The sequence below is a fragment of the Coregonus clupeaformis genome, unplaced genomic scaffold (genome assembly GCF_020615455.1).
Source record: "Coregonus clupeaformis isolate EN_2021a unplaced genomic scaffold, ASM2061545v1 scaf1347, whole genome shotgun sequence".
Taxonomy (NCBI): Eukaryota; Metazoa; Chordata; class Actinopteri; order Salmoniformes; family Salmonidae; genus Coregonus; species Coregonus clupeaformis.
The window spans coordinates 9,930-37,695 of NW_025534801.1; the positions used below are offsets into that span (position 1 = coordinate 9,930).

At 43.3% G+C, this 27,766-nt stretch overlaps 1 pseudogene; it reads left to right on the top strand.

Annotated features, from left to right (window-relative positions):
- Positions 1-9,218: 9,218 nt before the first annotated feature.
- LOC123481011 overlaps positions 9,219-27,766 on the top strand; it is a 75,499-nt pseudogene continuing 56,951 nt past the window's right edge.

Sequence of the window (27,766 nt, forward strand, 5' to 3'; positions counted from 1 at the left end):
TCTAGAATACTTCTAAAGCTATCTAATTCAACTTTTCACATTTCTCAATCTACGTAATAATCTGGGTCCATGGCCCCTGTGCGAAAGCTTTACCCACTGTCCCTAACTGGGTTTGAACCAGGGACCCTCTACATAAATGCCAGTCACTCTATCGATTCTTTCAAAGCAACTACTTCCAGTTCATAGAGCAAGTGGCGTCACCAAATGAAAACCGCACTAGCTCTCACCTCATTCACCAACACAAAAACTCTCTCTCCCTGCACCCCTATTCCCTATGAATAAGTGAGTCTTTCTATTTAACCCAAACCACGTTACAAATCTTCCATTCAACATCACCAAGCCAAATACTCAGTAGTATCGGTTACCACCCATACCAGCGTTGAATTCCCTCCTACACACAGATTTCCCTTATGCCATTGAAATGCCCAACAAAACATAATAGTTCAATGGACCCTCTATTGGCTCTCTACTATTTATACATTACTTCTATAACCACATTGTTGTGGTCCGGTTACCCATTAAACCTTATCCACATGATCAAAAACGGCACAACCTTAAACTCATATGGGCGGCGGTAACCTAGTGACCAAGCGCCCGTGCCAGCAACCGAGCGGTCGCGGTTCCAATCCCCGAGCCAGCCAGGCGAAAAAATCTGTCGATGTGACTTCGAGCAAGGCGGCCAGCCCCAATTGCTCCTGCAAGTCGCTCTGGACAAGAGCGTCCGCTAAATGACTAAACATTTTAATATTCTTTACTTTCTCACCCATGACGTATGTCTACGTTTGGGTGAGAAAGTTCATACGTATATATTGTTAGAAACGTACAGGTACCTCTCAAATAATCGCTTCGTGGTGTTTTTAGCCAATTCTTAATCGACACAAATCACTTCTTCAAACATTTTACCCGTGGAACCAAAAAATAGATAGTCATTTCCGGGACACTGCCCTTTCCTTTATCTCTGCAGTCCTTTATCTCTGCAGTCCTTTATCTCTGACCTGTTTTGTTACAGTATCCATGCAGTCCTTTATCTCTGACCTGTTTTGTTACAGTATCCATGCAGTCCTTTATCTCTGACCTGTTTTGTTACAGTATCCATGCAGTCCTTTATCTCTGACCTGTTTTGTTACAGTATCCATGCAGTCCTTTATCTCTGACCTGTTTTGTTACAGTATCCATGCAGTCCTTTATCTCTGACCTGTTTTGTTACAGTATCCATGCAGTCCTTTATCTCTGACCTGTTTTTGTTACAGTATCCATGCAGTCCTTTATCTCTGACCTGTTTTGTTACAGTATCCATGCAGTCCTTTATCTCTGACCTGTTTTGTTACAGTATCCATGCAGTCCTTTATCTCTGACCTGTTTTGTTACAGTATCCATGCAGTCCTTTATCTCTGACCTGTTTTGTTACAGTATCCATGCAGTCCTTTATCTCTGACCTGTTTTGTTACAGTATTTACACGGGGCCTTACACTCTCTGGAAAAATGACCCTCCTTGTTACAGTTAAAGCACTTCCTCTTATCTCCTCCCCTATTCTGCCTCCCTGATTTATTATAGCTATCTAATTTAGTCTTTCCTGACTCTCCAAAAGCCATACCTCACTGTGTCTAGCCCCCCCCCTCGCTGTTTCTTCAAATCCGTTCCGCATTTATATGCATCTCCCAACCCATATTTATTTCCCATGGTAGAAAAATAAGAAATCCCCCCGTTTAGTAATAATTCAATCCAGAATTATTTTCCTTGGGACTTATTATCTGGTGCGACTCTTGAGCCAATGTTTATGATCTGCTTTTGTGGTCCTCTGTAGCTCAATTGGTAGAGCATGGCACTTGTTACGCCAGGGTAGTGGGTTAGATCCCCGGGACCACCCATAGGTAAAAATATATGCGCACATGACTGTAAGTCGCTTTGCAAAAAAGCGTCTGCTAAATGGCATATTATTATTATTATTATTATAATCAACCATTTAAATTATCCAACCCATAACCCAGAGTTTTTTTAAACCCCAGTTTCATGAAACGGATGGGACAACCACTTTTTTACTGACGCGACCTATTTTAGCTTCCTTGAAACAATTATCAGTATTTCGATGGATCATTAGGTCTCACACGTATACAACCTTATACGATTTTTGCTAACACGATCCAGTAACCTAGAGGTCGAACTGCTCCAGTTTCATGAAATAGACAGAGTTAGAGCAAATCCCCAGCTGTTTATGACTCTTGACATGTTTAATGTATCTATCTCACACAATGATAATCATCTCCCTTCCTGTTTATATTGTAAAGACTGTATCTCGTACAATCTCAATATTAACTAGTTTATTTTGGTAATGGCCATTTACCCAGAGTCATTTCCGGACCCTCCTTCCTTCCTTTATAATTCTCTTATGAGATTTTGGTAACTATTCTCTGCCCTTCACAAGAATTACTATTCTCATACAAGTTCAAATAATTTCACCAAAAGCCATGAATAAAAATTACTGACCTCCTCTTTGCAGTTGGGATTTAAATGCTTTTCCAGATCTCATCAACGTCTTTATCGTTCATAAGATTCATCACCGGCCTGTTTATAACCTTAACGTCGAAGGCCAGGTGTATTCTATACGGATGCTATCATCCGCCCGTGCACGGTTCTCTGTGTTCTCAGAACGATAAAGACGTATTTTGAGCTCCGCTCGATGGACCATTTGTCACGAGAATTTCTATCTCTAATTCCACCTAAGCTTGAATCATTACCAGCGGTTGTAAGGCTCTGGTTTTAATCATAAATGATTCAAGGTCCACAACCAGCAAGAAATGATCTGTATGTTTAATCATGGAGAGCTCTGGCGCCAAAAACATACACACAGCTTTTATATCCCTTGACACAAAGGCACTTTGCTCCGCCACCTTCAAACAGTTTCTCAGTCCCCTTCACCCTGGAATGCTTTCTCAACAGTTTCTAACTCCCCCTCTGTTAGTGGGGTTGACACTACATTATAACTCTAACACCGTTCACACATTTATACTGTATTTGGGGTGAAATCCTTTAGTCATTATTCTTAAAATACAAATTAATCTATCACTGGGCAAGTACGGACTTTCAGCTCCCCTCCAAAGATGTTCTATTACGTTCCAGGTCTGGAGACTGGCTAGGCCACTCCAGGACCTTGAGATGCTTCTTACGAGCCACTCCTTAGTTGCCCTGGCTGTGTGTTTCGGGTCGTTGTCATGCTGGAAGACCCAGCCACGACCCATCTTCAGTGCTCTTACTGAGGGAAGGAGGTTGTTGGCCAAGATCTCGCGATACATGGCCCCATCCATCCTCCCCCTCAATACAGTGTAGTCGTCCTGTCCCCTTTGCAGAAAGCATCCCCAAAGAATGATGTTTCCACCTCCATGCTTCACGGTTTGGATGGTGTTCTTGGGGTTGTACTCATCCTTCTTCTTCCTCCAAACACGCGAGTGGAGTTTAGACCAAAAGCTCTATTTTGTCTCATCAGACCACATTACCTTCTCCCATTCCTCCTCTGGATCATCCAGATGGTCATTGGGAAACTTCAGATGGGCCTGGACATGCGCTGGCTTGATCAGGGGGGACCTTGCGTGCGCTGCAGGATTTTAATCCATGACGGCGTAATGTGTTACTAATGGTTTTCTTTGAGACTGTGGTCCCAGCTCTCTTCAGGTCATTGACCAGGTCCTGCCGTGTAGTTCTGGGCTGATCCCTCACCTTCCTCATGATCATTGATGCCCCACGAGGTGAGATCTTGCATGGAGCCCCAGACCGAGGTGATTGACCGTCATCTTGAACTTCTTCCATTTTCTAATAATTGCGCCAACAGTTGTTGCCTTCTACCAAGCTGCTTGCCTATTGTCCTGTAGCCCATCCCAGCCTTGTGCAGGTCTACAATTGTATCCCTGATGTCCTTACACAGCTCTCTGGTCTTGGCCATTGTGGAGAGTTTGGAGTCTGTTTGATTGAGTGTGTGGACAGGTGTCTTTTATACAGGTAACGAGTTCAAACAGGTGCAGTTAATACAGGTAATGAGTGGAGAACAGGAGGGCTGTCTAAAGAAAAACTAACAGATCTGTGAGAGCCGGAATTATTACTGGTTGGTAGGTGATCAAATACTTATGTCATGCAATAAAATGCAAATGAATTACTTTAAAAATCATACAATATGATTTTCTGGATTTTTTGTTTTAGATTCCGTCTCTCCACAGTTGAAGTGTACCTATGATAAAAATTACAGAACTCTACACGCTTTGTAAGTAGGAAAACCTGCAAAATCGGCAGTGTGTCAAATACTTGTTCTCCCCACTGTATGTTCATACTTTATAGAAGCTTTTCAATGACACAAACAAGACCTGAATCCTAATGTACATGTATTATCTTTCGCATCTATGTGATCGAAATGATCTCGGCTACCACAGGGCCTTCTATCTAACTCACAGGGGCCCTGACTGGTAAAGTTGTATCAGACTGGTAAAGTTGTATCAGACTGGTAAAGTTGTATCAGACTGGTAAAGTTGTATCAGACTGGTAAAGTTGTATCAGACTGGTAAAGTTGTATCAGACTGGTAAAAGTTCTATCAGACTGGTAAAGTTGTATCAGACTGGTAAGTTGTATCAGACTGGTAAGTTGTATCAGACTGATAAAGTTGTATCAGACTGGTAAAGTTCTATCAGACTGGTAAAGTTGTATCAGACTGGTAAAGTTCTATCAGACTGGTAAAGTTGTATCAGACTGGTAAAGTTGTATCAGACTGGTAAAGCTGTATCAGACTGGTACCACTGAGCCCTTGTATTCTGTATCTGAGTCAGAGGGGTCATTTATCTTGTGTCTGACTGGTAAGGCTGCTGAGTAGACTCCAGGAGCCACGGAACCCCCTGACACATAGTACTGTATCCCAAATAGCTCTATTCCTATGTAGTGCACTACTTTTGACCAGAGTTCTATGAATACTCTATGGGCCATGGTCAAAAACAATACATTACGGGGAAGAGAGTGCCATTTGGGATGCATTCCACACACTGAGTCGAACTGATTGCCTCAGAAAGACAAAATGTGAAGCTGATCCATGATCAGCCCTTAACCAGGATGTAAATGGCATCTTTTAATGAGACTACATGATCTTTCGTTGCACATTGACTTGCATGAAATCGATAGGACTGAGCTTCTTTGGGGACTGGTATGAATTTACCTTGAAGGATTTGAAGCTTAGCTTAAGCACATGTTTTCCAGGAAAGAGAATTATAAACATCAAGCTAGGCGAAGAACCAAAGGGAGATTCACGCACACAAATGCACGTGCACACTCGTGGACATAGACACGCACGCACACTAACATGCGCACACACACACAAAATACAGTGCCTTCGGGAAAAGTATTCAGACTCCTTGCCTTTTCCACATTTTGTTACGTTACAGCCTTATTCTAAAATTGATTAAATAAAAAAGATCCTCAGCAATCTACACAGAATACCCCATAATGACAAAGCGAAAACAGGATTTTAGAAATGTTTGCAAATGTGCAATAAAATGTAAAACAGAAATACCTTATTTTACATCAGTTTTCAGACCCTTTGCTATGAGACTCTAAATTGAGCTCAGGTGCATCCTGTTTCCATTGATAATCCTTGAGATGTTTCTACAACTTGATTGGAGTCCACATTTTGTAAATTCAATTGATTGGACATTATTTGGAAAGGCACACTCCTGTCTATATAAGGTCCCACAGTTGACCGTGCATGTCAGAGCAAAACCAAACCATGAGGTCGAAGGAATTGTACGTAGAGCTCCGAGACAGGATTGTGTCGAGGCACAGATCTGGGGAAGGGTACCAAAACATTTCTGAGCATTGAAGGTCCCCAAGAACACAGTGGCCTCCATCATTCATAAATGGAAGAAGCTTGCAACCACCAAGACTCTTCTGAGCTCACGCCCGGCCAAACTGAGCAATTGGGGAGAAGGGCCTTGGTCAGGAGGCGACCAAGAACCCAGATGGTCACTCTGACAGAGCTCCAGAGTTCCTCTGTGGAGATGGGAGAACCTTCCAGAGGGACAACCATCTCTGCAGCACTCCACCAATCAGGCCTTTATGGTAAAGTGGCCAGACAGATGCCACTCTTCAGTAAAGGCACATGACAGCCCACTTGGAGTTTGCCAAAAAAGGCACCTAAAGACTCTCAGAACATGAGAAACAAGATTCTCTGTCTGATGAAACCAAGATTGAACTCTTTGGCCTGAATGCCAAGTTTACGTCTGGAGGAAACCTGGCACCTTCCCTACGGTGAAGCATGGTGGTGGCAGCATCATGCTGTGGGGATGTTTTTAGTGGCAGGGAGACTAGCTGGTCAGGATTGAGGCAAAGATGAATGGAGCAATGTACAGAGAGATCCTTGATGAAAACCTGCCCCAGAGCACTCAGGACCTCAGACTGGGGTGAAGACCCACTAAGCTACCTTCCAACAGGACAATGACCCTAAGCACACAGCCAAGATACGGGTGGCAGGTAGCTTAGTGGGTGAGCGTTGTGCCAGTAACCGAAAGGTTGCTGGTTCTAATCCCCAGCCGACTTGGTGAAAAATCTGTCGATGTGCCCTTGAGCAAGGCACTTAACCCTAATTGCTCCTGTAAGTCGCTCTGGATAAGAGCGTCTGCTAAATGACTAAAAAAAATAAAAATAAAAATAACGCAGGAGTGGCTTCAGGACAAGTCTCTGAATTTCCTTGGTAGTGACAGAGCCCCGGACTTGAACCCGATCGAACATCTCTGGAGAGACCTGAAAATAGCTGTGCAGCAACGTCCCCAACCAACCAGACAGAGCTTGAGGAGATCTGCAGAGAAGAATGGAGAAACTCCCCAAATACAGATGTGGCCAAGCTTGTAGCGTCATACCCAAGAAGACTCTATGCTGTAATTGCTGCCAAAGGTCCTTCAACAAAGTACTGAGTCTGAATACTTATATAAATGTGATATTTCAGATATGTATTTTTTTATATAAATTAGCAAAAGTTTCTAAAAAACTGTTTTTGCTTTGTTCATTATGGGGTATTCTGTGTAGATTTATGAGGGGAGAAAAAAAACTATTTAATTAATTTTAGAATGAGGCTGTAACGTATCAAAATGTGGGTTAAACGTCAGGATGCAACCTAGAGAGAAAAGGGTCTGAATACTTTCGAAGGCACTGTACAACCTAGTACCATTTCCATATGGTCATATTATCACATTTGTCGGCCCTACGGATGTAAAGAACTATCTGGTGCTCTGTTATTAAATGTTGTAAAAAGTCTGTTGTTTTAATAAATTCAGTTAAATGTTTTTGCTACAGCACTAGACTGTTGTATGCACTGGTCCAAATACTGTCCACTTCACATTCATGCACATCTCACATGCACAACCATTCCTACATCAGTTTTTAACATATAATTTAGCTGTGATGGGGAGCGGGATGCTGATGATTCTTCTGTTACATTTGATACATTGGAGCAGCGAACAGATCTGAAAAGGTTGCATACATTGTATCACTTCATCGCCTGGTATAACCACTGACATATAAGGATATATATATATATATATATATATATATATATATATATATATATATATATATATATATATATATATATATATAGAGAGATATATTTAGTACCAATCAAAGTTTGGACACACCTACTCATTGAAGGGTTTTCCTCTTATTTGTACTATTTTCTACATTGTAGAATAATAGTGAAGACATCAAAACTATGAAATAACACATATGGAATCATGTAGTAACCAAAGAAGTGTAAAAAAATCAAATATATTTTATATTTGAGATTCTTCAAAATTGCCACCCTTTGCCTTGATCACATCTTTGCACACTGTTGGCATTCTCTCAACCAGCTTAAAATAAAGAAAAACTGTTGAATGAGTAGGTGTGTCTAAACTTTTGACTGGTACTGGTATATATATATATATATATATATATATATATATATATATATATATATATATGCCTGTGTCAAAGCTGTGCCCCATTTCCTCTCTGTCAGAGAACTTGCAATTGCAAAGCCTACTCAGACTTGGCTGTGCTCTGGTTGTACTGATATTTTTTTGCAGCTTTCAGCAAAGAAAACGCTGTGTCTAGCGCAAACTGTAAAACTGTAGAAAAATAAAATAATATGGCCTAGCGTCGTTGGGGCTTTGGCCGGTGTAGGTCATCATTGTAAATAAGAATTTGTTCTTAACTGACTTGCCTGGTTAAATAAACGTAAAATAAAAAAATAAAAATAAAAGTATTACGGAGCTACCTTTTTCACGTTTTATATCATTTCACTAACCATGTCGCTGGCTGTTTTAAACTAATCCCGGGTCGCTAATTATTAGTTTGATAACAAAACAACGTTGTTCTGTCATATTAACTAGCTAGCTAACAACCTGCTAACTTGACGGTAGGTTTAGGCTCATCTGATTGGCACAGGAAGAAAGGACAAATGTCTGCAACTCATGAGATGTGCTTTAAAGTTAGGATTCATATAGAGGACTAAACTATATAACAACGCCCTCTTTCGGGTGCTCCTTACGTTCTGTTTGATGCCTAACGTTTTTAAGTTGGGAGCAGTGTGTGTATGTGTTTCTGTGGGAGAGAGAGAGTGGTGTTTGTGTGTGTGTGTGCTTGTTTATGAGCGAGATGGAGAGAGAGAGTGTGGGAGTGGGAGGGGAGGAGGGAGAGTGTGTGTCTGTGTTAACTGAAGAGAAAATAAGGTTTCATGCAGTGTTTTCCCCTTACTGACACAATGACATGAAGATCATTATGAATATGAGTAAATCAGCCATTCTACACAGTATTCTATTATACAGTGAACATTGTGAAGTGAAATTACATATGTGTTGCATTGAGTAGAAGTGTGAATATCAGTGACAGTTTTTTTTTTACGTAGTTTGATAACCAAAATCACGTCAATTAGTATATCCACTATCTGAGTTTAGTGTTCAGCAGTCTATTAGTAATCTATGGTCACACTGTTTTATGATGCTGACCTTCAGATTGGGTGTGGTTATGGTGCTATCTGTCCCGGAGTTGGCAATACACCAACATTAAGCGCCTTGTTCAAACCGACCCCGTCACTACACCTGTTTGCCCCACTGTTCGGCACCCTGCAGGGGCGAGTGTGACATCAATGACTCCCTCACCGCGGGAGCCACCTTGCAGCCACCAGCGCATCCTTCTACTCCGCTCTGCGCGTTTAAAAGTCACCAGCGATTATGCACGGTCGATTTCAAGGAGTTCCCGTTTAAATGTATTTCAATGACTGGTGAACTTGGAGAGGAAAGGTAAGTACTTGACTTCTTTATTGGCTTCGAGAATATGTGAACAATGCGTAACAGGCGTTTTCACTGTCTGCGTTTCTCACATTATTATATGAGAATGACAGATGTCCATTGATCATGTCATGCATCATTTCCTTTGGTATGTTGATGAAGAGTTGTTTATGCATGTTTTGCTTTATCTGTCCTGTTATCTAACTTTTATAAATGACAGATTAGCAAGTGTTGGTTAAATGAAACTACACATTAAAAACAACTGCATTTGGTTAACACAAACGAAATAAATTGTTGTCAGACGAAAGCAAGAAATTACTATGCGGTTTTTATTCTGAAATATAGATATTACTATTGCATGAACCTTCAGGGTGAACAACGTGAAATAAACCTTTTCACATTTTATAGATAGACAGAATATGGTAAAAATGCGAATGCTCGGATATCCACCCCCTCATCCCCCAATTCTGCCTCGGCTAGGCTACTCCATGCATATTATTGTCCACATAAAGAGTGCATATACTATTCTCCTATCTCTTATCAGTCCATATCTCGGGTGATTTCATCTCTCCCCTTTGGTAGAGGTTATCTCTAGGACCCAGCTGAGTGGGAGAGACAAGTGTTGAACTAGAATCGATCATTCCTATTAGCTCACATTCGGGGAAAAAGATTGATTATCTCCAGCCCGCGATTACCCACTCCGAATATACCATGTCTCGAGGTGTGTGGTTCTGTCCCCAAGCACTCAGAGAGTAGAAAGAACGGACATACTTAGGTGGGTTTAGGGAGGTTATCAAGAAAGATCCCGACATGGTGGTCTGACTCAATATATCAACCGCGTTGATGTCTCCGCTGCATAAAATCAACGGGTGATTATGGATAAGCTTGGAGGTTTCTGGCGTGTCTCGGGGTGATTCCTGTCTCCTGAGACCCGTCTGAGCGGTAATAGAGAGAGACTTGGAGAGAAGCGGTTTTGTGCTCCCGGGATTTCCCTGAAAACATAGCTCTCTGTGAAAGAGAGGGATCTCCAAAAGAGGTTGCCTAAGGTGAGAGGAAGGGAGAGAGAAGTAGATCTTGAAGTTGAAACGTAATTTGAGGATTTATCGTGGTATTCTAGCTCTTCTGTCGTTTTTTTTTAGCGCGAGAGAGGTTTGTTTTGCTCTCTGTTGCTTTCTAAACGCGCTTTAGGTATGACTCGGTTGGTTATTGTAATGATAGGCCTATAGATTTCAATTTTACCAATATGTTTTAAATCTGGGAGTGTGCCAAGGACTACATCAGATATTACAATTTACTCCATGACCTCTTGCAACACACCAAACTCTAATCAACCAGTGAAACACTAGGTTACGTCCTGAACTTTGTTGAATGTTTTCAAACAGTTAGCCCACAGCTCCTTTCTAGGCACCTACACTGTTAAAATCAAGTGTCTAAGATATAAACACAACTGAACACTTTTCTGTCCGACTTTTTAAATGTGTCAAGGGGAATTTAGAATTGTACTGAAAACACATCACCATGTTTAGATTGTAAACACCAGCAAGTGTTTATCAGCTCTAACACTTTTTAAATACATGAACAGGTTATTCAGCACAATACCTCTAGATTTTTATCACTAATCACTGGGGGTGATGTTTTAACGCTCTAGGTGTAAAGCCATATTTGCATATTTCCCAGCATGCCTTATTAGTGAATGTGAGAGATATCCACCATGACTGTTTGTTAGTGACAAAGACATGGTTGTTGCATTCAATAACTTTTAGTCCTGAAGCCTTCATCAAGTGACTGCCTAAGCGAATGTGGTTCAATTAAAAGTAAACCCTTATGACCGCATATTATACATTTCACAAGGAATTTAGTTATGCCGTAGTTATCTTTGACATTGTGGTCTGGAAATCCTGGCTCAAGTGGACCACATCAGACCTGCAAGTCACAGTACACTGGTAATGTGCAGTTATTTTGAATGACTCTTTTTACACTCGCGAGTCTGATTCGTATTTCTGAGTGACTCATTCATTTTAAGTCATTGTTTGACCTGCTAGTTCTCGGGCCGCAATGAGTCCTACATCAGGATTTACACGCTCTCTCCGGCTCAGCGGCTCCAGAGAGCGCTCCACCACCAACTGTCTGTCATATGCACGGCAGCAAAAATAGATCCTGAGCATAGAGAAGAAAAATACATGTTTAGAACTGATAATTTATGCTCGTATGGTGCAAGAGAGTGACTGCAATTAATTGAATTGATTGAACGTTAGGATGGAGACAGCTTTGTAGAACCAAAACATACACAGCCTCTGCTCAACAAACTCAAACCCGGAGCATGAATAGTTTGGGGAATGCGTTCGCGAACGACTGGTGCTTATCACCTCGCCTGGCTACCCAGACTCGGGCCAAATCAACACCCACGGGACGTTACTTTCTTCTCCACAATGACAAGTATGTAGCGAACGACAGAGCAGGGGAAGTGTCATTCACAACTAGACCTTCTTTTAAATGTATCAGAGAAATTATCTTGTTTGTATGTCTAGCAATCAACAAATGTTGCATTGTTTTGTTTAAAGCTAACATTTAGCAAGTCTCAGTCACAAACGACAGCTTCAATAAGCATCCTATGGTGCGTCGACAATCCTAAGCAGTTTACTTAAAGAAGTGTGCCGATGCCCGATGTCACTTTATCTGAAGTACGTGATCAATGACGTCTGAATCTTCTTTTTGTCGAATAACCACCTGATTGGTTTGGTACTGGTTTCGGTAGAAGACCGCTAATGCGTGTGGGGCGTCATCTATAATAATTTGGCTGCTCTAAATGATTTTGACCAGCAGGTGCCACAACTGTGTACACTGTGTTGACAACAGCCTTGAATAATGTTAACCTATTTTGAAACAATTGACTGGAGCCTCAACGCTTCAAGAAGCTTCATTTCCCCTTCACTAGGAATCCAGCCAGAGGGAGGATATCCATTTAAAAATATATATATCAGCCCAAAACCTGCATTCGGAATAACTGCTATGGTGAAGAACTTAACAACAAGACTAACTAAACCATCTAAGCTGGAACAACCATCTCGGTAATGGGTTCAGTAAGTCCAATTTACAGATTGAAAAATATTTATTTAATCAAAAATTTACATTTTAGTCATTTAGCAGACAGCTCTTATCCAGAAGCGACTTACGTTACTCTTTTTCATACTGGCCCCCCGTAGGAATCCAAACCATGCTCTACCAACGCCCTGTACATCTGTCCTGCACACCATTCCCTTCCCTGCATGGCCGAACCTGCTCCGTCGCGCAAGTCCACGTGCATGTTAATCGGCCAGTCCTCCCCACCAGACGGCAGCTCGACGGCGTTAAATACCAAAACCAACTGTGAACCTACTATAACTGAATTTAGGGGAGAGTCGAAAACACACGTGAAGCGTTCATGGACATTTAGCTAGCTTGCTGTTGCTAGCTAATTTGTCCTGGGGAGATAAACATTGTTTTTTTTGTGTTTTTTTTACCTGAAATGCATATGGTAATTTTTTTACTGGATCGTAGTAGAATTTTGACCCATTTTTGAGTCACACAAAATCGTGTGACTCAATCCGACAATTGATCCACAGATAAAAGGGAATAACCTTGCTAGTTTCAAGTTGGTTTTCTTTGATTTATCTCTCTCGTTCATTCTTCTTCTTCTTCTTCTTCTTCTTCTTCTTCTTCTTCTTCTTCTTCTTCTTACTTCCTTCTTGTGCTTCTTCTTCTTGCTTCTTCTTACTTCTTCTTCTTTAACTTCTTCTTCTTCTTCTTACTTCTTCTGTGGACATATGTTATATGATGAGTTGGCAGCAACTCCTGGGTGTATTACCACCACCAACTGGACTGGAGTGTGGCCCTTGTTCATCTTTCAATCACCCATGTGGCTTAGCATGCTCTAAAAACCATGAGAGGGAGAGGTGGAGACTTGCAGCGCGTCAAGCATCTTAAATAGAACCAAAGTCTATTTTAGCGCCTGGCCTGCGCATGAAGCCTGTTGGCGCCTTTAGGCAACTGAGGGCGGTTTTGGTCAGCATGTTGAGTTGTTCTGTGATGCGGATTGAAACCAGTTGTGCGTGGTCTTGCAAAATTAGACGACATTGTGTGCCGTAATCAATTTGGCTCCCTGTTCTCTAGCAAATATCTGATGTTTTAAATGTTTCACGTTTTTTTCTTACGGGTGAGCATAGGCACCATAGATCCTATATATTACATTTCATATTCGTTCATCTGATCATTTTCTGGTCTGAAGTAAATATCTAGTGGTCAGTGGCCGGTGCGTGGGTAAAATCACTGTGAAAGTCAAAAATGTCATATTACAACCTTGTGTTGTGATAATTGCATTGTTTCCTCTCTATAACCTGTTAGGTTGATTATGCCTTGACATACGTGATATATAGGCCTAAAGGCCGAGACAATAAAAATAAATTCAACCACACCTTTGTTTCATCTCTACAAACCCGGAGAGCAACATCTGTCGGTGAAGTCCTTGAAAGCATATTGCATGCTAACATGATTACATGACCTACAGCATAGTCAAACAGAGTTCATGTTTTCTTCTTCTTCTTAGTCTAATACAGTGACAACTAAAAGATACCAAAAAATGATTTAGTACAATCAACGTAGGCTAAATAGCAAGTGGATATCCATGGTTCTGATTTGTGTGTGTGTGTGTGTGTGTGTGTGTGTGTGCGTGTTTTTGTGCAAGTAGAAAAACATGTTGACTCACCCTAACTACTTGTAAACTGCCATCCTCCTCTCTTTCATGTTGTGAAGCGGTCTCACGACTCTGTCATGGTACACACTTTTATTTTTTTGTTGCTCTTAGGCTACCTGGCTAAAATGCTTGCTGCGCTAAGCCGTAACTTCCATTCATAGGCAACGTTAGCTATGCGTGTAGCATACCTCACATCCTAGCTACATGTCGAACTTGCATCCTCTCAGTCCTCTCAGTCCAATTTTATGGTTGGGAACAGAATTTGAGTTATCATTATTAGCCAGTATAGGGAGAATAAGTAAAACCAAAAGTCCAAAAATCCCTATCTCCATCCCATGGCTAATTTAGGAAAGGGATAATTGTAGCTAGCTAGCCACCGGAGGACAACAGCACAGCGAGATGCATTAGCTAGCTAGCTAGCCACCGGAGGACAACAACACAACTGAGATGCATTAGCTAGCTAGCCCTAGCCACGGAGAACAACAACCGAGATGCATTGGCCCAGCTGGCTACCGGAGGACAACAACACAGCGAGATGCATTAGCTAGCTAGCTAGCCACGGAGGACATCAACTTTGCGAGATGCATTAGCTAGCTAGCTAGCCACCGGAGGACAACAACACAACCTGTGAGGATGGGCCAAGCTGGCTATTTACCACCGGAGAAACAACAACACAGCGAGATGCAACAATTCAAGTTGTTTCTGTCAAGTCATTTCTCTTGATGCGTTGCGATAGGAGTGAAGCCAAATCCACCAACTGCCCTTCACACTTTAACGCTTGATGTTGTTGAGCCGGGATCGATTCACAGTTGAGCTTACTCAGTTTAGTCGCGTGGTTGGCTGGCTATTATTTTATAAAACAAATTATCCAAGGGAGGCCAAGCAGCTCGCTGGCTCCCCTTGCATTCAATATCTACGGGCGGCAGCAATGTCATACTCTTTCTGACCAGACAGCATCAGGTAGTTGGGCTACACATACAGAGAGACAGAGGGCGCTGTTTTTGCCTTCGGATGCTTTCTCCCGGAGTAGAGGTACATTTAGCCTCTTGCGAACTGGAAGGAAAGGTATGAAAACACAGAGAGGCGTGACAAAACAATAATCTCGGTCAATTTTTGGGAGAAGCATGGCTTCCCTTGTCATCCGATGAATACACAATACTGCTAGTGGTCCTATGGCTCATGCAGCGACGGGGGAGTTGTGTGGGCTATAGACAGGGCTGAATGGTGCTGAATGTCTGCCCTCTGGTGGAGTCTTAAACCATGCCCATTTACATTTGCGTCATTTATGCGGCGCTCTTATCCAGGTCGACTTACAAACCATAGAGGGGAGTTGTCCCCTGATTAACACAGTACTGCCTGTTTGCTGATTAAAAGTGATGGCTTACGTTTGGTACGGGAGCTCAGAGGAATGCGTCGAAATCGCTAAAGCAGCTAACCCGAGCAGTGTGCGATCGTGTATCACTTTATCTATTCATCAATAGCGTCGAACTTCGTTTGATCATTTTTCAAACCCGCGTGTTGCAAAAATTGCGAGATTCACCACTGATTATGCCGTGGTTTCGGTGCATTTTCGATTTCAAGCTGCTTTCAAACATACACCCGACCTCTCTGGACACCGTACCCCACAAATATAGATTGGTATTTTTGTACAATAAGTTTCACCTCACCGGAAGCTTAGTGGATAGAGTAGGGAACTCCCTGGAACATTCAGGGGCGTGAGGGTGTGAGTGAATTCAGTGAAGGTATTTCTTTTAGTGTTCTTTCTACACTGTTGTTCAACAATTTTATTTAGTATAGTATAAGCTAATACTGTCTTAAGCATACTAAATAATGCCATAGATTCCGAATTTTGAAAAATTGTAAACTTAAGGCAACAAAGGAAGCCATGATGTAAAGATCGCAAACCTGGTTATTCCAACTGACTAGGCTACTGTAATCACCGCTGAGCACACAGTGTTGTAATGAAAGCAACAGAGAAAAAAAATACCTCTATCTGATAATCACCGCTGCTATTTTGTGCTGACCAGCAGCTGCTGTCACTAATGGGCATTGTGGACCAGATAATGAAGCTCTGAGTAATTAACCGTTTATACGTCACGAATTTGGTGACTAACCTAGGTTTCCCATCACCATAATTTGATATATGGCGAAAGTGGCCTGTTGGGCGTTAATGGCCAGTGTGTGTGTGTGTATGTGTGTGTGTGTGTGTGTGCTCAGTATTATGCAGTGCCATTAGCCCTTCGGAAAACAGTTTTCAATAATAATAGGAAGCTCCTCATACATACTTGGTATTAACTGTCTCAGTCCTCATACATACTTGGTATTGGCTGTCTCAGTCTACAGCAGGGATCATCAACTACATTCAGCGCAGAACTTTTTTCTTCTAGCGGATGGTCGGGGGTGGGGGGGGCAGAACATAATTAGCAAATAATTTGTAGACTGCAAATTGACCACAAGATGCCCAAACAGATATAATATTTGACTCAAACACAATCAGGAGAGAGAGAGAGGAGAGAGGAGAGAGCGGGGGAGTAGAGAGAGAAAGAAAGGGAGAGATAGAGAGGAGGGGGTGGAGAGAGCGCGAAAGAGAGGGAGATAGAAAGAGAGAGGAGGGGTGGAGAGAGGGTGGGTAGAGAGAGAGAGAGACAGAGAGAGGGAGATAGAAAGGGAGAGGGAGAGAAAATCAGTCTCTGTGCTGCTGAAACCACCCCACCACTGTGATACTAGGTAGGCAGAGGAGAGGACAGGGGCAGAAAGACAGGCAGGGAGGGGGAGGGACAGGCAGAGGGACAGGCAGAGGAGAGGAGAGGAGAGGGACAGGCAGAGGAGAGGGACGAGAGGGACAGGCAGAGGAGAGGGACAGGCAGAGGAGAGGGACAGGCAGAGGGACAGGCAGGGGAGAGAGACAGGCAGAGGAGAGGGACAGGCAGAGGAGAGGGACAGGTGGGGACAGGCAGAAGAGAGGGACAGGCAGATAGACAGGCAGAGGAGAGGGACAGGCAGAGGGACAGGCAGGGGAGAGGGACAGGCAGATAGACAGGCAGCGGAGAGGGACAGGCAGATAGACAGGCAGAGGAGAGGGACAGGCAGAGGAGAGGACAGAGGGGACAGAGGGGACAGAGACTGAGGGGACAGGAGAGAGACAGAGGGGACAGAGACAGAGGGGACAGAGACTGAGGGGACAGAGACCGAGGGGACAGAGAGACAGAGGGGACAGAGGGGACAGAGGAGAGACAGAGGGGACAGAGAGAGACAGAGGGGACAGAGAGAGACAGAGGGGACAGAGAGAGACAGAGGGGACAGAGAGAGGGGACAGAGGGGACAGAGGGGACAGAGAGACAGAGGGACAGAGACAGAGGGGACAGAGAGAGAGACAGAGGGGACAGAGAGAGAGACAGAGGGGACAGAGGGGACAGAGAGAGACAGAGGGGACAGAGACAGAGGGGACAGAGACTGAGGGGACAGAGACTGAGGGGACAGAGAGAGACAGAGGGGACAGAGACTGAGGGGAAAGAGAGAGACAGAGGGGACAGAGAGAGACAGAGGGACAGAGGGTACAGAGAGGACAGAGAGGACAGGCAGTGGGGGAACTTCTGTTTCCCTGGCAATAGAGCACACTCTGGCTGGCTCTGGCTCATAGGAGAGGTTTTGGTGTTGGCCAAGTGAAGCTGGGAGGGCATTTTATAGTCTTATTACGGTATTCATCAGCCAGACAACGAGCATTTGCCAGCTCAGTTGGCCCAGTAACCTGAATTAGGTGCTGGAACTGGCTTGAATTAATATACTGAACAAAAATATAAACGCAACATGCAACAATTTCAACGTTTTACTGAGTTACATTTCGTATAAGGAAATCATTCAATTGAAGTAAATTAATTAGGCCCTAATCCATGGATTTCCACGATTGGGCAGGGGCGCAGCCATGGGTGGGCCCTTGGAGGGCATAGGCCCACCCACTTGGCAGCCAGGCCCACCCACTGGGGAGCCAGGCCCACCCACTGGGGAGCCAGGCCCACCCACTGGGGAGCCAGGCCACCACTTGGCAGCCAGGCCCACCCACTGGGGAGCCAGGCAAGCCAATCAGAATGAGTTTTTCCCCAACAAAGGGGCTTTATTACAGACAGAAATACTCCTCAGCACCACCCCATCCCACCTCAGGCTGAATTAATACATGCAGACAGATGTAAGTTCACAATGTGACATTGTAACGTTTAGTGGAGTAATTGATCCAAGAATCTATACACATTTGAGCACTTAATGACTTACATCTCAGAATATTGATCAATATGCTTGGGCTGCCTACGGGGCTCCAAGGCTGAGCTGAGGAGGGACTCTTGGGCTTCGTGTCTAGGCTGAGAGGAGTCTCTAAAAAATCAACGTTGCAGAGAACGCAGCCACTATAACAGAATCCAGACATTAGAACGGAATTCAATAATATAAAAAAATGTATTGAGCTTAGTAGGAAATCAACTAAATGTATTGAGCTTAGTAGGAAATCAACTAAATGTATTGAACTTAGTAGGAAATCAACTAAATGTATTGAACTTAGTAGGAAATCAACTAAATGTATTGAGCTTAGTAGGAAATCAACTAAATGTATTGAGCTTAGTAGGAAATCAACTAAATGTATTGAGCTTAGTAGGAAATCAACTAAATGTATTGAACTTAGTAGGAAATCAACTAAATGTATTGAACTTAGTAGGAAATCAACTAAATGTATTGAGCTTAGTAGGAAATCAACTAAATGTATTGAGCTTAGTAGGAAATCAACTAAATGTATTGAACTTAGTAACATCCTTTTATTTTTTATTTTTTAATTTTTTTAAAGTCTGATTTTGAGGGCGAAAACCTGAAAAAACACGGTAAAACAGAAACCTGAAAAACAGAATCAGGAGAAAATGTATACGGATCTTGTAGATGTATTATTATTCATATACTAATACAGACAGAAAAGGCAGAGAGAGAGAGAGAGAGAGAGAGAGAGAGAGAGAGAGAGAGAGAGAGAGAGAGAGAGAGAGAGAGAGAGAGAGAGAGAGAGAGAGAGAGAGAGAGAGAGAGAGAGAGAGAGAGAGAGAGAGAGAGAGAGAGAGACTTCAGAAAGTATTCACACCCCTTGACTTTTTCCACATTTTGTGTTACAGCCTGAATTGAAAATGAATTAGATTTAGATTTTTTTTTGTCACTGGCCTGCACACATTACCAGATAATGTCAAAGTGGAATTATGTTTTTAGAAATGTTTACAAATTAATAAAATGAAAAGCTGAAATGTCTTAAGTCAATACCTATTCAACCCATTTGTTATGGCAAGCCTAAATAAGTTAATTTGCTTAACACGTCACATAATAAGTTGCATGGACTCTGTGTGCAATAATAGTGTTCAACATGATTTTTTTAATGACCCCCTCATCTTTGTACGCCACACATCTGTAAGGTCCCTCAGTCGAGCAGTGAATTTCAAACACAGATTCAACCACAAAGACCAGGGAGGTTTTCTAATGCCTCACAAAGAAGGGGCACCTATTGGTAGATGGGTTTAAAAAAATGCACACACTGAATATCCCTTTGACCATGGTGAAGTTACAGTGGGGAAAAAAGTATTTAGTCAGCCACCATTGTGCAAGTTCTCCCACTTAAAAAGATGAGAGAGGCCTGTAATTTTCATCATAGGTACACGTCAACTATGACAGACAAAATGAGAGAAAAAATCCAGAAAATCACATTGTAGGATTTTTATGAATTTATTTGCAAATTATGGTGGAAAATAAGTATTTGGTCAATAACAAAAAAGTTTCTCAATACTTTGTTATATACCCTTTGTTGGCAATGACACAGGTCAAACGTTTTCTGTAATCTTCACAAGGTTTTTCACACACTGTTGCTGGTATTTTGGCCCATTCCTCCATGCAGATCTCCTCTAGAGCAGTGATGTTTTGGGGGCTGTCGCTGGGCAACACGGACTTTCAACTCCCCTCCAAAGATTTTCTATGGGGTTGAGATCTGGAGACTGGCTAGGCCACTCCAGGACCTTGAAATAGCGCTTCTTACGAAGCCACTCCTTCGTTGCCCGGGCGGTGTGTTTGGGATCATTGTCATGCTGAAAGACCCAGCCACGTTTCATCTTCAATGCCCCTTGCTGACGGAAGGAGGTTTTCACTCAAAATCTCACGATACATGGCCCCATTCATTCTTTCCTTTACACGGATCAGTCGTCTGGTCCCTTTGCAGAAAAAACAGCCCCAAAGCATGATGTTTCCATCCCCATGCTTCAGCAGTAGGTATGGTGTTCCCTTTGGATGCAACTCAGCATTCTTTGTCCTCCAAACACGACGAGTTGAGTTTTTACCAAAAAGTTATATTTTGGTTTCATCTGACCGTATGACAATCTCCCAATCCTCTTCTGGATCATCCAAATGCACTCTAGCAAACTTCAGACGGGCCTGGACATGTACTGGCTTAAGCAGGGGAACGTCTGCCACTGCAGGATTTGAGTCCCTGGCAGCGTAGTGTGTTACTGATGGTAGGCTTTGTTACTTTGGTCCCAGCTCTCTGCAGGTCATTCACTAGGTTCCCCCGTGTGGTTCTGGGATTTTTGCTCACCGTTCTTGTGATCATTTTGACCCCACAGGGGGTGAGATCTTGCGTGGAGCCCCAGATCGAGGGAGATTATCAGTGGTCTTGTATGTCTTCCATTTTCTAATAATTGCTCCCACAGTTGATTTCTTCAAACCAAGCTGCTTACCTATTGCAGATTCAGTCTCTTCCCAGCCTGGTGCAGGTCTACAATTTTGTTTCTGGTGTCCTTTGACAGCTCTTTGGTCTTGGCCATAGTGGAGTTTGGAGTGTGACTGTTTGAGGTTGTGGACAGGTGTCTTTTATACTGATAACAAGTTCAAACAGGTGCCATTAATAGAGGTAACGAGTGGAGGACAGAGGAGCCTCTTAAAGAAGAAGTTACAGGTCTGTGAGAGCCAGAAATCTTGCTTGTTTATAGGTGACCAAATACTTATTTTCCACCATCATTTGCAAATAAATTCATTAAAAATCCTACAATGTGATTTTCTGGATTTCTTTTTTCTCAATTTGTCTGTCATAGTTGACGTGTACCTATGATGAACATTACAGGCCTCTCTCATATTTTTAAGTGGGAGAACTTGCACAATTGGTGGCTGACTAAATACTTTTCCCCCCACTGTATTAATCACCCAGTCATTACGAAAGAGACAGGCATCCTTCCTAACTCAGTTGTCGGAGAGGAATCCGTTCATTAATTTCAACATGAGGAAAATGGTGACTTTAAAACAGTTACAGAGTTTAATGATATGAGAAAAGCGAGGATGGATCAACTATATTGTAGTTCTATTGTAGTTATAGAATAGAGCTGAGCACAGGCAAAATCCTAGAGGAAAACCTGGTTCAGTCTGCTTTCCAACAGACACTGGAAGACAAATTCACCTTTCAGCAGGACAATACCCTAAAACACATGGCCAAATACACACTGGAGTTGCTTACCAAGACAACATTGAATGTTCCCGAGTGGCCTAGTTACAGTTTTGACTTAAAGCGGCTTGAAAAATCTATTGCAAGACTTGAAAATGGCTGTCTAGCGATGATCAACAACCAACTTGACAGAGCATGAAGAATTTAAAAAAGAATAATGTGCAAATATTGTACAATCCAGGTGTGCAAAGCTCTTAAAGACTTACCCAGAGAAAGGTGATTCTAACACTCAGGGGGTGTGGAATACTTATGTAAATGAGATATTTCTGTATTTCATTTTCAATACATTTGCAAAAATGTCTAAAAACATGTTTCCACTTTGTCATCATGGGGTGTTGTGTGTAGCTGGGTGAGAAAAACAATCTATTTCATCCATTTTGAATTCAGGCTGTAACATAACAGAATGTGGAATTGTCAAGGGGTGTGAATTCTTTCTGAAGGCAATGTATGTAGATAGAAATTGAAAGCTTTGAGGGTTGGACTATATAATAAACAGGGTATATCCAGTGTTTTAAAGTCTACGGAGTAACCAAGACAAGCCACAGGGCACTCCACCATGCCTGACCGGCCCCGGGGATGGGATGCTAGCGGACACAGGGGTGTTTCACAGGATGGAAAAAACAACAGGAGACAGAAGAGAGAGATAAACATCTGGGTCTATACTCTCTCTCTCTTTTTCTCTGTCGCTCTCGTTCTTGCTCTCACTCTTGATCACTCTTCCGCTCTCCCTCCTCCCTCCTCTCTCTCCTCTCTCTCTCTCTCTCTCTCTCTCTCTCTCTCTCTCTCTCTCTCTGTCTGTACTCTAAACATACAGAGAGAGAACTAGTGAAAATATGTATGACTTTTAATATAGAATGCGCCGTTGCAGCCCTAGCATATTTTTTTCTTGGAACCTCGAACCCAGAAAATGTAGTTATCCCCAGTGCATTGTGAGTCATTGGGTAACATGGTGTGTGCCCGAGTGAGTTCAAACCCTGGTCTCCTGTATTCCTAGACTGTGTTAGCCCACTGAGCTAAAGCCTAGGCATTTTTTGTCTGTTACTTTTTATTTTATTTTTAACTTTAGTTTATTTAGTAAATATTTTCTTAACTCTATTTATTGTACTGCGTTGTTGGTTAAGGGCTTGTAAGTAAGCATTTCTTGGTAATGAATGACACCCAATATCCATGAGGTCAGCCCCATCCACTATCGCCGAGCTTTTTCCCTTTTCCTATTGCAAACCAGATAAGCAGCAAGGCAGCTCCACAACTCCACAGCTCCACAACTCCACAGCTCCACAACTCCACAACTCCACAACTCCACAGCTCCACAACTCCACAGCTCCACAACTCCACAGCTCCACAGCTCCACAACTCCACAGCTCCACAACTCCACAGCTCCACAACTCCACAACTCCACAGCTCCACAACTCCACAGCTCCACAACTCCACAGCTCCACAGCTCCACAACTCCACAACTCCACAGCTCCACAACTCCACAGCTCCACAACTCCACTTCAGTGATCAGAGAGAGAGAGAGAGGTACACTATATATACATGTGAACACCTTCAAATGAGTGGATATTTCATCCACACCCGTTGCTGACAGGTGTATAACGAGACACAGCCATGCAATCTCCATTGAAGAACATTGGCCCATACTGAAGAGCTCAGTGACTTTCAAAGTGGTACCATCATTTACATTTTAGTCATTTAGCAGACGCTCTTATCCAGAGCGACTTACAGTTAGTGAGTGCATACATCTTTCATACTGGCCCCCCGTGGGAAACGAACCCACAACCCTGGCGTTGCAAACGCCATGCTCTACCAACTGAGCTACATAGGATGCCACCTTTCCAACATGTCAGTTCGTAAAATGTCTTCCCTGCTAGAGCTGCCCTGTTCAACTGTAAGTGCTGTTACTGTGAAGTGGAAATGTCTAAGAGCAACAACCGGCTCAGCCGTGAAGTGGTAGGCCACACAAGCTCACAGAACAGGACCGCTGAGTGCTGAAGCGCGTAGCGCGTAAAAATCGTCTGTACTCGGTGGCAACACACTACCGAGATCCAAACTGCCTCTGGAAGCAACGTCAGCACAATAACTGTTCGTCGGGAGCTTCATGAAATGGGTTTCCATGGCCGAGCAGCCGCACAAGCCTAAGATCACCATGCGCAATGACAAGTGTTGGCTGGAGTGATGTAAAGCTCGCCGCCATTGGACTCTGGAGCAGTGGAAACGCATTCTCAAGAGAGATTAATTACGGTTCACCATCTGGCAGTCTGAAGGACTAATCTGGGTTTGGCGGATGCAAGGAGAACGCTACCTGCCCTAATGCATAGTGCCAACTGTAAAGTTTGGTGGAGGAGGAATAATGATATGGGGCTGTTTTCCATGGTTCGGGCTAGGTCCCTTAGTTCCAGTGAAGGGAAATGTTAAAGCTACAGCATACAATGACATTCTAGACGATTCTGTGCTTCCAACTTTATGGCAACGGTTTGGTGAAGTCCCTTTCCTGTTTCAGCATGACAATGCCCCCGTGCATAAAGCGAGGTCAATCCAGAAATGGTTTGTAGAGATCGGTGTGGAAGAACTTGACTGGCCTATACAGAGTCCTGACCTCAACCCCATCGAATACCTTTGGGATGAATTTGAATGCTGACTGCGAGCCAGGCCTAATCGCCCAACATCAGTGCCCGACCTCACTAATGCTCTTGTGGCTGAATGGAAGCAAGTCCCCGCAGCATTGTTCCAACATCTAGTGGAAAGCCGTCCCAGAAGAGTGGAGGCTGTTATAGCAGCAAAGGGGGGACCAACTCCATATTAATGCACATGATTTTGGAACGAGATGTTCGACGAGCATGTGTCCACATACTTTTGGTGTATGTATGAAACATAATCTGACCAGTGGAGTAATAAAACTCAAGCAGGCGATAATGGGAGGGAGGTTTTTTTAATCTAAATTACTTCCCAGATAACACTTGAGTGTGTGTGATATCCTCATCATTCCTGGAACCCCCTACAGTTTTCTTTCTTTCTTTCTCTCTCTCTCTCTCTCTCTCTCTCTCTCTCTCTCTCTCTCTCTCTCTCTCTCTCTCTCTCTCTCTCTCTCTCTCTCTCTCTCTCTCTCTTCTCTCTCTCTCTCTCTCTCTCTCTCTCTTTCTCCACACACACACACACACACACACACACACACACACACACACACACACACACACACACACACACACACACACACACACACACACACACAGGCACAAGCACACACAGATGCACACACCCTCACACACACCCATACACACACAGCACACACACACTTCTCTACACTTTATCTCTTCACTCCTTCCCTGGGCAGCATTCCTGGCTGGTCCATCACTGGAGTCTTCACTCCTTCCCTGGGCAGCTTTCCTGGCTGGTGACTGACATATCTTGTTATGAAATATGACACATTATGTCCATAAGGAAATGGCTCATTCATCATATTGAGTTCTGGCTTGGGACATATATCAAACTTGTAATTGGCTTGTTGTTAGAACACTTCCTGATAGACGTCAGCACATTTAGGTTTCCTCAGTCATTTTTGTACTTATCTTCTCATCCTTTCTCTCACTCTTTTTCGGCTTCCTCCTCTCTCCCGCCTCCCTCTCCTCTTCCCTCTCCTCCCTCTCCTCCCCTCCCTCCTCCCTCCTCCCTACTCTTCCATCCTCATTTCTCTCTTCCCCCCTCTCCCACCCATGGAGGTATACCTAATCAACGTTGTCATTCTGAAGAACATGACATGGATGAATTAATCATATCTCCAGTGTAAAGAAAAATATCTCAGTCTTTTCATCAGTGACTGTGCTCCAAATGGCACCCTATTCCTTATGTAATATAATAATAATAATAATAATAGTCCTTATGCCATAGGATTTACAAAAAAAACATTTGCCATTTGGGAAGCAACCTTAGCATATTCAGAGCCTTTTCAGCCCTGGAATCATTCCACCAAAGTACAGAAGTAATAGATTAGTAGAAGCTGTAACTGTTGGACGTGTTCAACTGGTAGAGGGAAAATTGTAACTTCTCAAATGAAATCAAATTTTATTGGCCACATGCGCCGAATACAACAGGTGCAGACATTACAGTGAAATGCTTACTTACAGCCTTTATCCAACAGTGCATTTATTTTTAATAAAAAAGTAAAATAAAACAATAACAAAAAAGTGTTGAGAAAAAAAGAGCAGCGGTAAAATAAAATAACAGTAGGGAGGTTATATATACAGGGGGGTACCGGTGCAGAATCAATGTGCTGGGGCACCGGCTAGTTGAGGTAGTTGAAGTAATATGTACATGTGGGTAGAGTTAAAGTGACTATGCATAAAAAATTAAGAGTAGCAGCAGCGTAAAAATATGGGGTGGGGGTGGGGGTGGGGGGGCAGTGAAAATAGTCTGGGTTGCCATGATTAGCTGTTCAGGAATATTATGGCTTGGGGGTAGAAGCTGTTGAGAAATATTTTGGACCTAGACTTGGCACTCCTGTACCGCTTGCAGTGCGGTAGCAGAGAGAACAGTCTATGACTAGGGTGGCTGGAGTCTTTGACAATTTTGAGGGCCTTCCTCTGACACCTCCTGGTATAGAGGTCCTGGATGGCAAGAAGCTTAGCCCCAGTGATGTACTGGGCCGTACGCACTACCCTCTGTAGTGCCTTGTGGTCGGAGGCCAAGCAGTTGCCATACCAGGCGGTGATGCAACCAGTCAGGATGCTCTCGATGGTGCAGCTGTAGAATTTTTTGAGGATCTGAGGACCCATGCCAAATATTTTCAGTCTCCTGAGGGGGAATAGGCTTTGTCGTGCCCTCTTCACGACTGTCTTGGTGTGTTTGGACCATGATAGTTAGTTGGTGATGTGGACACCAAGGAACTTGAAGCTCTCAACCTGTTCCACTACAGCCCCGTCGATGAGAATGGGGGCGTGCTCAGTCCTCTTTTTTTCCTGTAGTCCACAATCATCTCCTTTGTCTTGGTCACGTTGAGGGAGAGGTTGTTATCCTGGCACCACACGGCTAGGTCGCTGACCTCCTCTCTATAGGCTGTCTCATCGTTGTCGGTGATCAGGCCTCCATCCGGAACAGCTGGTGCTCTCATGCATGCTTCAGTGTTGCTTGCCTCGAAGCGAGCATAGAAGTGGTTTAGCTCGTCTGGAAGTCTTGTGTCACTGAGCAGCTCGCGGCTGGGCTTCCCTTTGTAGTCTGTAATAGTTTTCAAGCCCTGCCACATCCGACGAGCGTCAGAGCCGGTGTAGTACGATTCAATCTTAGTCCTGTATTGACTCTTTGCCTGTTTGAAGGTTCGTCGGAGGGCATAACAGGATTTCTTATAAGCGTCCGGGTTAGAGTCCCGCTCCTTGAAAGCTTCAGCTCTACCCTTTAGCTCAGTGCGGATGTTTCCTGTAATCCATGGCTTCTGGTTGGGGTATGTACGTACGGTCACTATGGGGACGACATCATCGATGCACTTATTGATGAAGCCAGTGACTGATGTGGTGTACTCCTCAATGCTATCTGAAGAATCCCGGAACATGTTCCAGTCTGTGCTTCTGGATGTGTTAAACTGGTAGAGGGAAACTGTAAATTCTGGATGTGTTCAACTGGTAGAGGGAAAACTGTAACTTCTGGATGTGTTCAACTGGTAGAGGGAAAACAGTAACTTCTGGATGTGTTAAACTGGTAGAGGGAAAACTGTAACTTCTGGATGTGTTCAACTGGTAGAGGGAAAACTGTAACTTCTGGATGTGTTCAACTGGAAGAGGAAAAACTGTAACTTCTGGATGTGTTCAACTGGTAGAGGGAAAACTGTAACTTCTGGATGTGTTCAACTGGTAGAGGGAAAACAGTAACTTCTGGATGTGTTCAACTGGTAGAGGGAAAACAGTAACTTCTGGATGTGTTCAACTGGTAGAGGGAAAACTGTAACTTCTGGATGTGTTCAACTGGTAGAGGGAAAACTGTAACTTCTGGATGTGTTCAACTGGTAGAGGGAAAACTGTAACTTCTGGATGTGTTCAACTGGTAGAGGGAAAACTGTAACTTCTGGATGTGTTCAACTGGTAGAGGGAAAACTGTAACTTCTGGATGTGTTCAACTGGTAGAGGGAAAACTGTAACTTCTGGATGTGTTCAACTGGTAGAGGGAAAACTGTAACTTCTGGATGTGTTAAACTGGCAGATGGAAAACTATAACTTCTGGATGTGTTCAACTGGTAGAGGGAAAACTGTAACTTCTGGATGTGTTT